This window comes from Pteropus alecto, unplaced genomic scaffold (genome assembly GCF_000325575.1).
Source record: "Pteropus alecto unplaced genomic scaffold, ASM32557v1 scaffold129, whole genome shotgun sequence".
Lineage (NCBI taxonomy): Eukaryota > Metazoa > Chordata > Mammalia > Chiroptera > Pteropodidae > Pteropus > Pteropus alecto.
The window spans coordinates 389,199-404,056 of record NW_006442597.1 but is presented as its reverse complement, the minus strand read 5'-3'; the positions used below and the strand labels follow the sequence as shown (position 1 = coordinate 404,056).

General features: G+C 38.0%; 1 protein-coding gene across 2 annotated transcripts in view; it reads left to right on the top strand.

The window, feature by feature from the left end:
- The window catches only part of ZNF484 (zinc finger protein 484), a 74,698-nt gene that overhangs the window by 13,282 nt on the left and 46,558 nt on the right, over nt 1–14,858 (top strand). The window lies entirely within an intron of this gene.

The following is a 14,858-nucleotide window of genomic DNA, read 5'->3' as shown; positions in this document are numbered from 1 at the left end:
TACACCCTCAGATACACCAGAAAAACAGAATTTCACTTAGTAGAAACATTTCTTTAGTCTTATTCTTGTTTATGTTGAGTGTGAGCATCACTCATAAAGGCATATAAACCAGCCCTTTATACCTTTATTTCCCCATTTTTGACGGCAGACATTTCAATTGCCCATTATAGTTCTCAATTAAAGGAGAATCTCTCTCTGCCCATAGTTGGACATTATTGGCTGTAAAACAAGTTCCTTAATCTGAAGAAATGACAGCCATTCAAATTAGTGCAATATCTTCTGTTCAAATTCTTTTATAATACTGAACAACATCTATCACCAGGTAAGCAAAGCCCAGTCCAGAGTTAGTGTCCATTCCTGTCAGGACCCAATTTTAGCCCTGCAGGGCTACCAGTACCAGTCTGACTTGCAGGCTGTGTTCAGGGCATTCCCCTCAGGGAATCTCTCACATAACCCTTGTTGGCAGACAGAACAGTTTTTACAGGCATTTTGTGCCTCAGAGGGTTCAAGAGGAATATGTCTAGATTCAGCCTATCTTTGCATTGCTGCAGTGCCCTGTCCACTCATTTCATGGACCCAGATGCTCACGTCATTCAAGCACATGGGGTTATCTATTTTTAATTCCAGTCACCTTCCAAACCTAGAAGGGAGTTTTTCCGGTGGGGACTGACATGTCAAAGTTTAATGCACTTCTCAAATTTTCACAGGGCCATACCCTATATGGGCACCCCTTTATTGCCTAGGTTTTATTGTCCTCCTACCTGACTGTGTGACCAGGCCATTGGACACTGCCCCTGAGTCAATAAAAACCCAAACGGGATTTTGCCTCTGTTCAATCAGATTGGTAGCTTTCCAAATAAGATATTGTCAATTCACCTTGGAAATGTCATTCACAATCCAGGCAGCTCTTTATTGGTCAGTCCAGGGCTCTTTATAGGGCACTGTCCAAATGACAATAGAATCAGACAGCTCCACGTGCAGTTCCAAAGTCAGTCCTAGGGGAAAAGAAGCTCCCTGTTTGTATCTTTTTGCATTCTCAGGCAGCGTGATCCTGTACAAACCATTTCCATTTCATTATAAAACTCTTTGATGTGGGTGGCGAACACACGATGCAATGTATATGTATGCCTTACTGTTGAATTGTACACCTGAAACTTAACTGGATTTTGTTAACTAATGTCACCATAAAACAAACAAAAAATCTCTTTGGGCACTGCCATCATTGGAGCATTCTTCTGACATCACCCAAGACATTGTAGTTATTTCAGGTTTCAAGATTATGTCCTTTGGTCTTAGAGGGATCTTCAATTAATATTGGATAGCAAAGGTAGTAAATGCCCCTTTAATAGAAATTCTTTTGTCTAAAGTCTTAGTACTTGTTATTAGGAGGTGCTCAGTCAGTCCCTACCAGCACTTCAGCTTCTATTCTACATTGCGTGGGTTTTGGCAGTCTTACTGATACCATATAGCATGTCCAATTAATGTTGCATAAAGAACAAATTTCTATGCCTTCTGTTTTACAGTGCTAGGTAGGGGAATTGTTTCCCAGTCAGACATAATGTCCATCCTCAAAATGCTATCAGGTAAAGACCCAACACCCTTCATATAAAGCTTGCTCAAAAATACCAATTCTATTCTATCAAGTCTTATATTTCAAACTGTAGCCTCCATTAGTACTTCATCAACCGGTTTGGTTTTACTAAACTAGACAGGGGAAATGTTCCCCGGCCAGACATAATACTCATTCCTGTAAAACATTCAGGTAAAGGAGACACAACTTCTTTATATAATACCTGCTTAAATAGTCCAACTTTCACAATCCTATCAACTCATATTTTTTACATTCTTTCAATCTAATTGCAGCACAGGTCAGGGCTTCACCAACAGATTTTGGTGCCACAGTTCATGGGGACCCCTGTAACAAAGGAGTCCCAGTGATGCAGAATGGGGTGAATCCTCTCAAGTGGGGACTCAAGGCCTACATGTACCAAGAAAGAGTCCTTGGCTCCACTTAGGAAATAATTCAAGAGTGAGCCAGGATTAAAGACAAAAGAAATTTTATTAGGAATAATGCTCCACAGAGACATAGTCTCCTCTCAAAGTCAGAGAATGAGACCCCCGAGTGTCTAAAGAGCTGGGTTTATATGTTTTCTTTAGTTTTTATAAAATAGTACTGATTATATAAAGTAAAGAGTAGAAAGAATGGTTAGGTTTACCTTTAACTTGTGTAGGGTGCAGCTTAAAGTCTTTGTTTTCCTTTCATGGTTTGGGCAGGCAGTTAGTATTTAAACAGGAGTCTTCCTTTGTTCTGTAGGTTCCCTGTGGTTTGGCCCTGTGGTTGATCAACCAGGTTTAGAGTCAAAGGGCAGGTAACAGGCTCTGAATTCCACTTGGTTTAATATTTAGTCAATCTGTGTAGTTCTCATGCCTCTTTCCTATACTGGAAACTTCTCTTCACTCCTCCCCGCTCCCCGACCATTTTACCCATTCTTGTGCAAAAGGCTTTGGGTCCCCAGTAAAGCCAAGAGACCCTTGCCATTTTGTCAGTCTTTAACTTGATTAATCAGACTAACTGCTACCCCACGTGATTGCTGCTTAGGCTTCTCATTGCAATTTTGTCTTCTGGCCTTTTAAAGTTTTTCAAATGGGGGTAAATAGAGTGAACTTGTTTGGGGCCGGTTAATGTTGGCAGTCCATCAGGGGGTTCCTTTGGCCCGCCCAACCTCAGGTCGTGCTGTATGAAAACCTGTGTTTTACTCATCAATGTTCATTTTATTCATCCCATTTCTTAACTGCCTAAAGATTTCCACCCTTCTGGGATGAGTCCTATGACTCTTCCCTTTTTTGTTTCCTTTTTGTTTTGCCTCTATCAATATTTGCTTTATTCACCTTATTTCTTAATAACTTTTTAAAAAATCCACCCTGTTAAAGAGTCTCTTGACTCCCCTCTGCCTTTTCCTATTCTCTCGTTAACTAACCTAATGTTTTTATTAGCATCTTTTAGACACATTCATCCAGTGTGAATGATTCAAGAAACTTTGGCTAGAAATAATGATAAAGATTTACTCAAAGGTCTTAGCATTTGCAAACCAGAAACAAAACTAGGCAATACCCAAAGTATTATCCGCTCTCCCCCACAAAATGCTGACAGTTTCGTTCGAAATGGTAATACTCTTGATTACTTGTGTCCTGGATACTGTCTGTTAGGTGTTCTGGATACATGAACATTCTTTTTTTAGTACTTCAGTGGGTGATCGGAGAGTTATCTAGAGGTTTGATGTATATCCAGGCATTGATACAGGACTGGAAAGTTCAGAAGTTTACGTTTCCAAGCTATTTACAACAAAAACAGTATTATTTCCTCATACTTCAACCTACTTCCTTTTTGTAAGTTAGGAGCTTGACTATAGTGACTCAATTTTATTTCGTCACTCTATTCCTCATTTCCCCCCTTTTATCATGATTTTTCTTTCAGAAAACAGATCCAACATAATGTTTTAAAGTTACTCAATGTCAAAGTGGCAATGCCTTTATTGAGTACATCATATCCCTCAGAGTGGGGATGTAAGCTAGAGACATACTTTCCATATTCCAATTCAGCTCAATGTTTGTGCAGGAAAGGAACAATTAAGACATTATATATCCGTTTTAGAAATCAGTCTTGATAATTGGTCCATTCAGTTAAGCAGTTGTCTCATTTCAAGAGGTAATGATGCAGGTGGCTCCCACAGTTAGGCCTGTGATATAGGCAGTCAGGTATTTAATAAGAGGCATTTCTCTGGTGAGGAGGAATTTTCCACCAAAAGGCTAACCTTATAATCAGCTCTTTGTTCTGCTTCTGTAGACATGCTTGTTGCATAGATTGAAGGGCAGAGTGATCTTGAGATCAACTGAAGACTCACCCTCCCCTTTGATTGTTCTGTCTAGATAAAAGATGTATTGCCTAAGTTCCTGCCCGAAAATCTCATGCTCTATAACTGCCCATAGCCCATAGCAATTCCCACACATGCCTGTAACCCATAGCAATTCCCGCGGTCTGTAACCGTCTTAGGACAGATTAACCAATCAGCTCATGCCAACTAAACCCTATAAAAACAAAATTGCCCCTGAGCTTGGGTCCCAGATATTCAGAGCGCTAGCTCCTCAGGGACTGCCTGCATAATAAGCCTGAGTTCTCCAGCTCTCCGAGTGGTGTTCAGTTTCTCGCAGGTCTGATTTCCCATTTCTGCAACAATGGAAACAAAAAAACAATGGTTAATGATTTAAGCAGACTATAATCTCAGTTTCTGAGTTCTGAAGGTAACTGGTGGAGAAGTCTTGTAGATGTCTTCTTTGAAGTATTCTCAGATGGAGCGAAGGCAGGCAGTATTATTCTTGATGCAGGACAGGGCAAATTTCCCCAACTGACAGGGAGACCAAGCCCTACACCAGAAGAAGAGGGTCCTTTGGCGGTGAGTGAAGAAAGAATCCAACACACACGTCAAAGTTAGAGTCAAAAGGAAAGTTTATTAGAAAAGGAGTAACACTCCAGATGGAGCGGTCTCCTCTCAGAGGCAGAGAGTGAGAGGAACAGTGCAAGAGACAGAGAAAAGGCACTGAGCGGGACTCTGAGTGTCCAGGAAATTCAGTTTATATATCATTCTTTAGTTCCTGTGAGTTATTGTTTAAAAGGCTTTGTTAACCCATTTCCTTTGATGTGGACATACAGTGAGAAAGGGGAAGGGTGTGTAGCCTGAAAAAGTAAGAATATGTAGAGTAAAAGGCCTGCTGGCAGTTCCCAGCCTTTAATCCATAGGTTCCCTAGGGTTTTCGCCATGGGGAATGACTCTTGGTTCCTGTTTCCCCTTCACTGGTATGGAGAATGGGTTGTTAGCAATCCAGCAGAAATCTTCCTTTCTTCTGAAGGTGTCCTCCTGGCCTGGCTACAGGGCTGATCATCATATTGCAGTCTCTGATTGTAGCTTGATTAACATTTTAATTCTCTTGCCTCCTCCCTACATTACTTTTACCCTACTGGGTACATAGTTTTATTTTAGTGTAGAAGAGAAGGCACTTAAAAAAATTTCTATCAGGCTTTGAATCTTTAGTTTCCAATTTTGCCAAATTTCTAATCATGGAGTTATTAAATTATTTGAAGTACCTTATCAGGTTTCAGATGGGAGAAAGTAAGAAATTTTAAAGCACCTGCTTAGGTGGCCAAAGTTTCTTTTAGAATCACTTAAGAGATGTTTTTCAAGTCAATTTGTCATTTTTTTTTTGAAGCTTCTGCATATCAATCAAAAAATGCATTTTATTGTCCCAAGAGGTTTGGAATTCTCTCCTTAAGAGAGTTTGGGGTGGACTTAAAACAAAGTTTTTTCTTACTGGCCATAGAGTAGAGTCTTAAATTATCTTGGCAAAGTTGCTCCATTTTATTAAAAAAGGAAAAAGTTTCCTGAGGAAGAAACTTCTGGGGAACTTTTTAGGAAGTCCCATGTTAAAGGTAAATTCCCCTGAAAGCTGTCACAGCCAGACAAAAAAAGGCAAAAGAGATATTAAGGCTACCTCTTTAAATCACTTAATTTCTTTTAGGCCTCTAAATATCAATTGAAAAAATGCTTCTCATTCAGCTTGTATGACATTTCTAAGGCTTTCTTATTGTGCATGCAAATTCACTTTTTGAATTTCAAAATATCCCCAAAGTTGCTACAGCAATTCTAAGTTATCTTTTGTATCTGAGATCCATGGGATAAAAACTTAATAGAGAATGGACCATAAGTTTTGAACTTAAATCCAGCTGCTGTTCCAAATAGGGGTTGTTCTTCTGTGGCAGATTGAGACAGAGGATGACCCATTAAAAAATCAGTTATCAGAGGATCAAAAAATAAAAGCTTTGAACCTCAATAAAAGAGGGAGGTTAAGAACCAAGAAAACTCACCACTGAAATTCTAAAGCTATCAGGGAGATGAGCACTAAGAGTGTAAACAGTTACCTTGCTCAGATCCAATGGTGGCACTGGAACTGAAGTGGAACACTCTTTGGATTCCATAAGGCTGACACCATATATGTCAAGTGAGCATAAATGAATCAAAAGGCTTTGTCTAGAAATGTCAAGATTTATTCAAGGATCTTAGGGTTTGCAAACCACACACCTAGACAATAGCCAGAGTGTTCCAAAGATGAAAGAAAAGCTGAGGGTTCTTGTAAAAAGTACATTTTTGAGAAAAATCTCAGTCCTGCATTCTTAGTCTCTGGATTGATTTGAGATGGTAATTCTCTAGATGACTGGTGGTCTGGATCCTGGATGCCAGATGGTCTGGATACATGAACATTCTTTCCTTAGACATTCGGGGTTAATCAAAGGGTTATCTGGAGGTTTGATAACCTCCTTCATGAAGTGTTTGGTTACCCTAAGGCAGCAGTCCCCTGGGCCACAGACCAGTACTGGGTGTACCAGGCTGTGGCCTTTTAGGAACTGGGCTGCACAGCAGGAGGCTCTATTTGCTGCCACTCCCCAGTGCTAGCATCACTGCCTCAGCTTACCAGCCATTAGATTCTCATAGGAGCACTGAAATCCCTGGTGCCAAAAAGGTTGTCTGCCAGTTTCAAGGTGGTCACTGTTGTTATTTCCAAGGTTAACAGTCCCTGCTGGGGTCCTGCAAAACAAAGGCTTATGCAGACATGTTGGTTTGCCTTTTGTATTTTAAATGATCAGCCTAAATTGCAGACTTTAGATATTATCCTCTTTTTCCTCAGAGGCTATGGGAGCTGAGTTAAACCTTTAACTGGAATGCCAGCAAGAAGGAAAGGGGTCAGACCACAATTAAAAATGAAATCTTGGTATTAGAGGAGATGAAGGCTCCCTTCTTTTACGTATCTCATACTAGTTCAGTACTACAATAAAAAATAAATGAATGAAGAAGTAACCAAAATCTGTCATGAAAAAATATTGGAGAGGACAGGTCTAGGGTAAAAGAGACACAGTGGTCAGTGTGTGAGCCTTGATTGGAACTTGCTTCCAAACAAAACAGCAAGAAAAATGTGTTTCTGGGGCAGTTGGGGAATTTTGAATGTGAGCTGAATGTTAAAATGATATAGAATTACTATTAATTTCCTCAGGCATGATAATGATCTTCTAAGAGATTTATGTGATGTATTTAGGCATGAAGTGTCAAGATATCTGCAATTTTCAAGTGGTTCAGTGAAAGAAAAGTACATATATTTTTATATATAAAAATGGTAAAATACTAATTGTTAAAACTAGGTGGAAGGTATGTATATATTCTTTTTGTACTAATCATTCAATTCTTTATGTTAGAAAAGTGTCACAAATGTTGGAGAAGAGTGGCCTCAGTCAGCAAGTGACTTGGCTTGAGCCTTAAGGTTTGCTCTTAAATAGAACCCAATACACTTACTACATTGTAGGCAAGACAAAGTTTCTATTTAAAGTTTCCTTTGAAGAACTGTAAGTAGAGGAGTGACATCAGAAGCAGTGTCCCCATATGTCTCCCCTTGAAACAACAATAAGCTGAACATCTAAAATGCAACAACAACAACAAAAAAACCCTAATTACACAGAAGCACGTCTGAGCAAGGAATTTGTGAATAAGAGCTACCACAGGTCAGAACCACGGGTGTCAAGTGGTTGACTAGGAGAAACAAAGAAGCTGCCTCTCAGCAGCCAGAGCTACCTTCAGGAGGAGTGGGAAGGGAGAAGGTGTGGCAGGTTTCCTGAACAGCCCTGCCTGGGAGATCTGTGAGCTCCACGCAGCGGCGGTGCCCAGGCATCAAGGCAGAAAGCAGAGAACTGGGAACAACAGAGAAATGACAGTTGATTTTTACCAGTTGTAGTTACAAAATGTGAGGCTGAGCCTCAGCCCCCATCCCTCAACCCAGAGGGCACCTCCTCCCATATCCTCCAAGAATGAACACTGTGGAGCCCCAAGGACATTTGAGCAAATATTACCGAAACTGTCACCAATACAGCCAGGGACTGAGACTGAGCGTAGCGAGCATGATTGAACATCTATAAAGAAAAAAAAAAAAGGCATTATTAAGACATTACATAAAGCAGGGATCCAAGAGGCTTAGACGTCACCTACTGGAAACCAAAAGAAAAGTGAAAAAAAACCTTCTTTGCAACAAGCTAAAGAGACCTTTATACAATAAATCTTTTTGGACAAAAAGCAGAATACACTTCCATTAATACCCAAGTGAAGACATAGTCCATTAAATGCCATGAACAGCCAAACAGCCAAGGTGACAGCCAAAGTATCTCAGAAAGAAAGAGAAAAATCTCTAGAAAATAAGCTTACAGACATAGAAATATGCGACTTAAATGACAGAGAATTCAGAGTGGTACTTCTGAAAAACTCAGTGAGATTCAAAATAACTCATATCAACAATTCCAAATACAACAATTCTAGTTGTTGTAAAAACAACTAGATCAGCAGAATGAGTTTTTTAGCTAGGAGATTGAAACCCTGAAAAAGAACCAAATAGAACTTCTGGAGATAAAGAGCACACTAAAAGATATGAAAAATGAAATAGCAAGCTTGGCAAATAGAGTCAACCAAATAGATGAAAGGATCAGTGGTATCAAAGACAAATCTAGAAATAAATCAGAAGGAAGAAGAGAGAAACTGAAGAATGAAAAAATAATGAAAGAGTATGCAAAAACTATCTGATATCATAAGGAAAGGAAACATAAGAACAATGGGCATTCCCAAAGGGGAGGTAAAGGAGCAGGGACTAGAAAGCATTTTTAGACAAATAGTGGACGAGAATTTTCCAAATCTAAGTAATGAACTGGAGCTTGGAATTCAAAAAGTAAACAGAACACCCAATTATCTCAACCCAAAAGGCCTTCTCCAAGACACATTGTATTAAAATTATCAAACATCAACGGTAAAGACAGAAGTCTCAGGGCAGCCAGGGAAAAGAAGACGGTAACCTATAAATAAAAACCCTTTAGATTATTGGACTTCTCAGCACAAACCTTAGAAGAGAGAAAAGAGTAAAAATATTCAAACTACTAACTGAAAGGAATTACCAGCCAAGAAAAATGTATCCAGCAAAACTTTTCTTTAGATATAAAGGAGAAATAAAGACCTTTCCAGACATACAAAAAATGAAGGATTTCTCCAATACAAGGCCTGAATCACAGAAAATACTGAAAGGGGTAAGCTGACCTGAAACAAAATAACAAAAAATACATAACTGTGAGTAAGGCGACTAGCAGGCAGATAGAAGCAGCGTAGTGCAGCACTTATTAGGAAGAGCATTATAGGCTTAAAGAATAAGAGGTTTGCTATTGTAAGACAGTAATGAATGTTCAGCATACATAGGGGCAGACTGAGACAATAACAGAAAGGGGAGGATCCAAAGATCCAAATTTGCAAAGGGGAATGGAGATAAGGCATAAGCAGAAGGAAATAGATTACTATATGTACATATAACTGTCCTTTACACATTCGTAATGGTAACCACACACCAAAGATTCAGAACTGAAGTATATAACATAAAACAAGAACCAGAGGAAAAACCCACCAAACCCAATTAAAATAAAAGAACAGATACACAAGGACAAGGAAGTAAGGAAACAACTAGCTACCAGAAAGCAAAAAATAAAATGGCTTCAAGAACATATTTCAATAATCACCCTAAATGTAAATGGACTGAACTTATCAATAGAAAGGCACAGAGTTGCAGATTGGATCAAAAAACAAAACCCAAACATATGCTGCCTCCAAAAGACACATCTCAGCTCCAACGACAAATACAGACTCAAAATGAAAGGGTGGGAAGTGGTATTTCAAACAAATGGCATTTAGAGAAAAGCAGGAGTAGTGGTACTAATGTCAGTTGAAATAGACTTCGAAATAAAAAAAGTAAAGACACTGAGGGACACTTAATAATGATAAAGGGACTCATACACCAAGAAGGCATAACACTTATTAATATCTATGCTTCCAATCAGGGAGCCCTGAAATATATAAAATAAGTACTAACAGAACTAAAGGGAAAAGCAGTCCAAAACACTGTCGTAGTAGGGGACTTAAATACTCTGCTGTTGGATATGGACAAATCATCCAAACAGAAAATCAATAAGGAAATTACATCCTTAAATGACACATTAGACCAACTGGACATAATTGACATTTACAGAGCCTTCTGTCCAATAACAGCTGCTTATACATTCTTCTTTAGTGCACATCGAACATTCTCAAGGATCAGCCACATACTGGGACACAGAGATAGCCTCAACAAATATAAGGGGATTGAAAACATACTAACTATATTCTCTGATGATAATGCTTTGAAGCTGGAGATCAACTGTGTAAAGAAAGCAGGAAGAACCACAAATACATGGAGATTAAATGATTGCTACTGAAGAATGACTGGGTCATAGAAGAAATAAAAAGAGAGATCAAGCTATACATAGAAAAGAATGATAATGATAGTAGAACATTCCAAACTTTTGGGACATGGCAAAAGTGGTAATAAGAGGAAAGTTCACATCATTACAGGCCTATCTCAAAAAACAAGAATGAGCCCAAGAAAAGGAAGAACAAATGAAGCCTAAAAAAAGCAGAAGGAAAGAAATAATCAAAATCAGAACAGAATTAAATGAAATTGAAAACCAAAAAATCAATAGAAAATGCAACAAAGAGCTGTTTTTTTTTTGAGAAGTTTCATAAAATTGACAACCTCCTGGCTAGACTCACTAAAGAAAAAAGAGAAAAGACACAAATTAGCAAAATCAGGTATGAATGAGGAGATATTATGACAGACACTACAGAAATACAAAGGATCATACACAGATACTATGAAAAAGTATGTAACACCAAATTTTTTTTCATTCTTTTTATTCCTTAGATTCCCCATATAAGTGAGATCCTATAGTGTTTATCTTTCTCTGTCTGAATTAAATACCTTCTAGCCCATCAAAGCAATATCTTTTTCCATCCCTTTCCTTTTAGTCTGTGTGTGTCTTTTAATCTGAAATGAGTCTTTTATAGGCAATATGTAGGGGTCTTGTTTTCTTTTCTGTTCATCCACTCTATCTTTTAGTTGGAGCCCTTAATTCTTTTCCATTCGAGGTACTTATTGATAGGAATGTAGTTGTTACCATTCTTTATTTCTGTTTTTGATACATTTTTCTTCTCAAAGAATTCCCTCCAACATTTCCTGTAATACTAGCTTAGTGGTGATAAATTCCTTTAGCTTATTTTTATCTGGGAAGCTCTCTTTTAACCTTTGGCATTTTAATTATGATGTGTCTTGGTGTGGGCCTCTTTGGATCCGTTTTTTGGAACTCTCTGAGCTTCCTGGGTTTTATGTTCATTTCATTCACCAGGTTAGGAAAGTTTTCCATCATTATTTCTTCAAACAGCTGTTCAACATCTTGATTTTGTTCAGTTATGCCAATCAGATGGATATTTGGACCCTTAATAGTGTCCCATATGCTCTTTATTTTTATAGTCTTGGCATCTTATCTCTTGACATTCTGATTGAGTGTCCTTGACTTTCCCATCCTTTAGATAGGGCATTTGATCCTTTTCTTTATTCACTCTGTTTATTTCTTCATTTATTCCATTTAATATACATCTCATCTCATAATGTGTTCTTCATTTCAGACTGGTTCCCTTTTATAATTTCCATTTCCATTTTTATGTTTTTTTTTTATGAAGTTCTCACTGAATTTATCGACACTTCCCAAAAGTTCATTGAGCATCTTTATAACCCGTGTTTTGAACTCTGCATCTGCTAGATTACTTGACTCTATTATATCTGGATCTCTGTTCTCTTCTCTCATATGGATTCTGCTTTTTTATCTTCCCATTTTGGCTGCCTTTCTGTGTCTGTTTCTATGTACTAAGCAAAGCTCCTAAGTCTCCTGGTCTTATTACTGTGGATTTGTGAAGTAGGTGTCCAGTGGCACAGTCCTGAGAGGGGTTCAGCTGTAGGCCAAATTTAGCCCAAACCTCTACCTCTCTGGAGCCACCCGTGAAGATTCAGCAAGCAATCCACAGATACTGTGCTTATAGTTGCCTCAAAAGGCCACACCAGAAACTGAGGCCAGCTGCCTCTAGTGTGAGTCTAGGCACTGCTCAGCTAGGAGCACCTGACTCGCTGTAGATATACCTGAACCGTGGCTCGGGTGGGGCCTGAATTGGGAGAGGTGAGGTTTCAGGGAATCCTCTAGGCGGAATGACCTCTGTTATCCAGTTTGATGACGTCACAGCTCTGGCGGCGCTGTGTTGGGTGCACTGGTAGGGGAGAGTGCTCAACAGGGAACAATGGATACTATTGGCACTTCTGTACAGAGTGAATCTTGCCTTGACCCTTACTCTGACAGTGTCTCCCTGTAATTCCCTTGTGCCTGCTGTGCGCAGCTGAATGGGCACTGGTGCTCATAGCAAGCAGGTCCGTAACTGTGAAAATCCGCTCGCAGACACGGCCCCTTTACGAGGCTTCTGTCGCTGCTGCTGCAGTAGCCTCTGTCTCACTCAGCCTTTTGGGACTGTGCAATCCCGCGTCCTTGCCCTTTCCTACCTTCTGCCATTGCAGGGCGATTTCTTGGATTTCGCCCTAGTTGTGTGGCTTATTCATCTAGATCCCAGGCGACTTTTTGTTGCTGCTGCTCCTTGTTTCCATCACAACTTTGATTTGGTCACCAGAGGGATGAACAGAGCCTCTATTATCTATGCATTTTTTTTCTCTCTGATTTTTCTGATAGTTATTGGTGTATAAAAATTTTAACTGATTTCTGAATATTAATTTTGTATCCTGATACTTTACTAAATTTATTTATCAGTTCTAATACTTTGTTAGTGGAATATTTTGGGTTCTCTCTATATAGTATCATGTCACCTGCAAATAATGACAGTTTTACATCTTTCTTTCCAATATTTCTTTTTCTTCTCTGATTGCTTTGTCTAAGACTTTCAATACTATGTTGAATAAAATTGGTGAAAACGAACATCCTTGTGTTGTTCCAGATTTTAAGGAAAAGGCTTTTAGCTTTCTCCATTGAGTATGATGTTAGCTGTGAGTTTGTTGAAGTATGTTCTCTCTGTTCCCATCTTGCTGATAGTTTTTGTCATTAGTGTATATTATGTCAACTGCTTTTTCTGCATCTGCTGAAAAGATTATAGATTTTTATGCTTCATTTTGTTTATGTGGTGTATTAAGTAAATTGATGTGCAGCTAGCTATTGAACCAACCTTGCATCTTAGGAATAAATTCCACATGATCGTGGTGTATGATCTTTTTATTGTATTGCTCAATTCAGTTTGCTTATATTTTGTTGAGGATTTTTCATCTATGTTCGTCAAGGATATTGGCCTATAATTTCTTTTTTCTAATTGTCTTTGTTGATTTTGGAATCAGGGTAATGTTGGCCTCAAAGAGAGCTTGGGAGCTTTCCCTCTTTAATTTTTTGGAATAGTTTGAGAAGGATAGGTACTGATTCTTCTTTGAATGGTTGGTAAAATATACCAATGAAGCCATCTGGTCCAGGACTTTTGTTTGTTGGGAGTTTTTTGATTACTGATTCAATTTTGTTAGTAGTTACTAATCTGTTTATATTTTCTCTTCTTTCCTGACTCAGTCTTAGAAGATTGCATATTTCTAGGAACTTATCCATTTCTTCCAGATTGTCTAATTGTTGGCATATAATTGTTCATTCGTAGTATTTTCATATAACCCTTTATATTTCTGTGGTGTCAGTTGTCATGTTTCCTCTTTCATTTCTGATTTTATTTATTTGGGTCTTCTCACTTTTTATTAATGAGTCTGTTTAAAAGTTTATTGATTTCGTTTATCTTTTAAAAGAACCGGTTCTTGGTTTTATTGATCTTTTTGTAACATTTTTTAGACTTTATTTTGTTTCCAATCTGACCTTTATTCTACTCACTTTGGGCTTTGTTCTTTTTTTGGATTTTATTTACTTAAGGTTTTTCTTATTTCTTGATGTAGGCCTATATTGCCATGAATTTCCCTCTTGAAACTACTTTGGCTATGGGTTGTTGTGTTTTTATTATCATTTGTCTCAAGGTATATTTTGATTTCTTCCTTGATCTCTTTGTTAACCCATTCATTGTTTAGGAGTATATTATTTAGACTCTATGTGTTTGTGTGTTTTTCAGATTTTTTTCTTATAATTGATTTCTAGTTTCATACCATTGTGGTTAGAGAAGACACTTGATATGATTTAGATCTTCTTAAATTTATTGAGACTTGTTTTGTCTTGTGGCCAAAAATGTGGTCTTTCCTGGAAAGCATTCCATGTGAGCTTTAAAAAAATGATATTCTGCATTTTGTGGTGAAATGCTATAAAAATATCAATTAAATTCATCTGGTCTATGTGTCATTTAAGGCCATTCTTTCCTTATTTTCTGTCTGAATGATTTACCCATTGATGTCAACAAGGTGTTAAAATCCCCTACAATTAGTGTATTCTTAATTTTTCTCTTATTTCCATCAATATTTGTTTATAAATTTGGGTGCTCCTATGTTGGGTGTGTAAATGTTTACAAGGGTTATACTCTCTTGTTGAATTGATCCTTTTACCATTATGTAGTGTCCTTTGTCTCTTGTTATAGCCTTTTTTAAAATATTTTTTTTCAATTATAGTTGGCATACAATATTAGATTAGTTTCAGGGGTACAGCATAATCATTGGACATTTATATAACTCACAAAGTGATCACTCTGATAAATTTAGTACCCATCTTACATCATATGTACTTATTACAATATTATGGACTATATTTCATGCTATACTTTATATCTGCATGACTATTTTTCACTACCAATTTGCATTTCTTAATCCCTTCCTCTTTTTACCCCCACCCCCAAATTTCCTCTCATCTG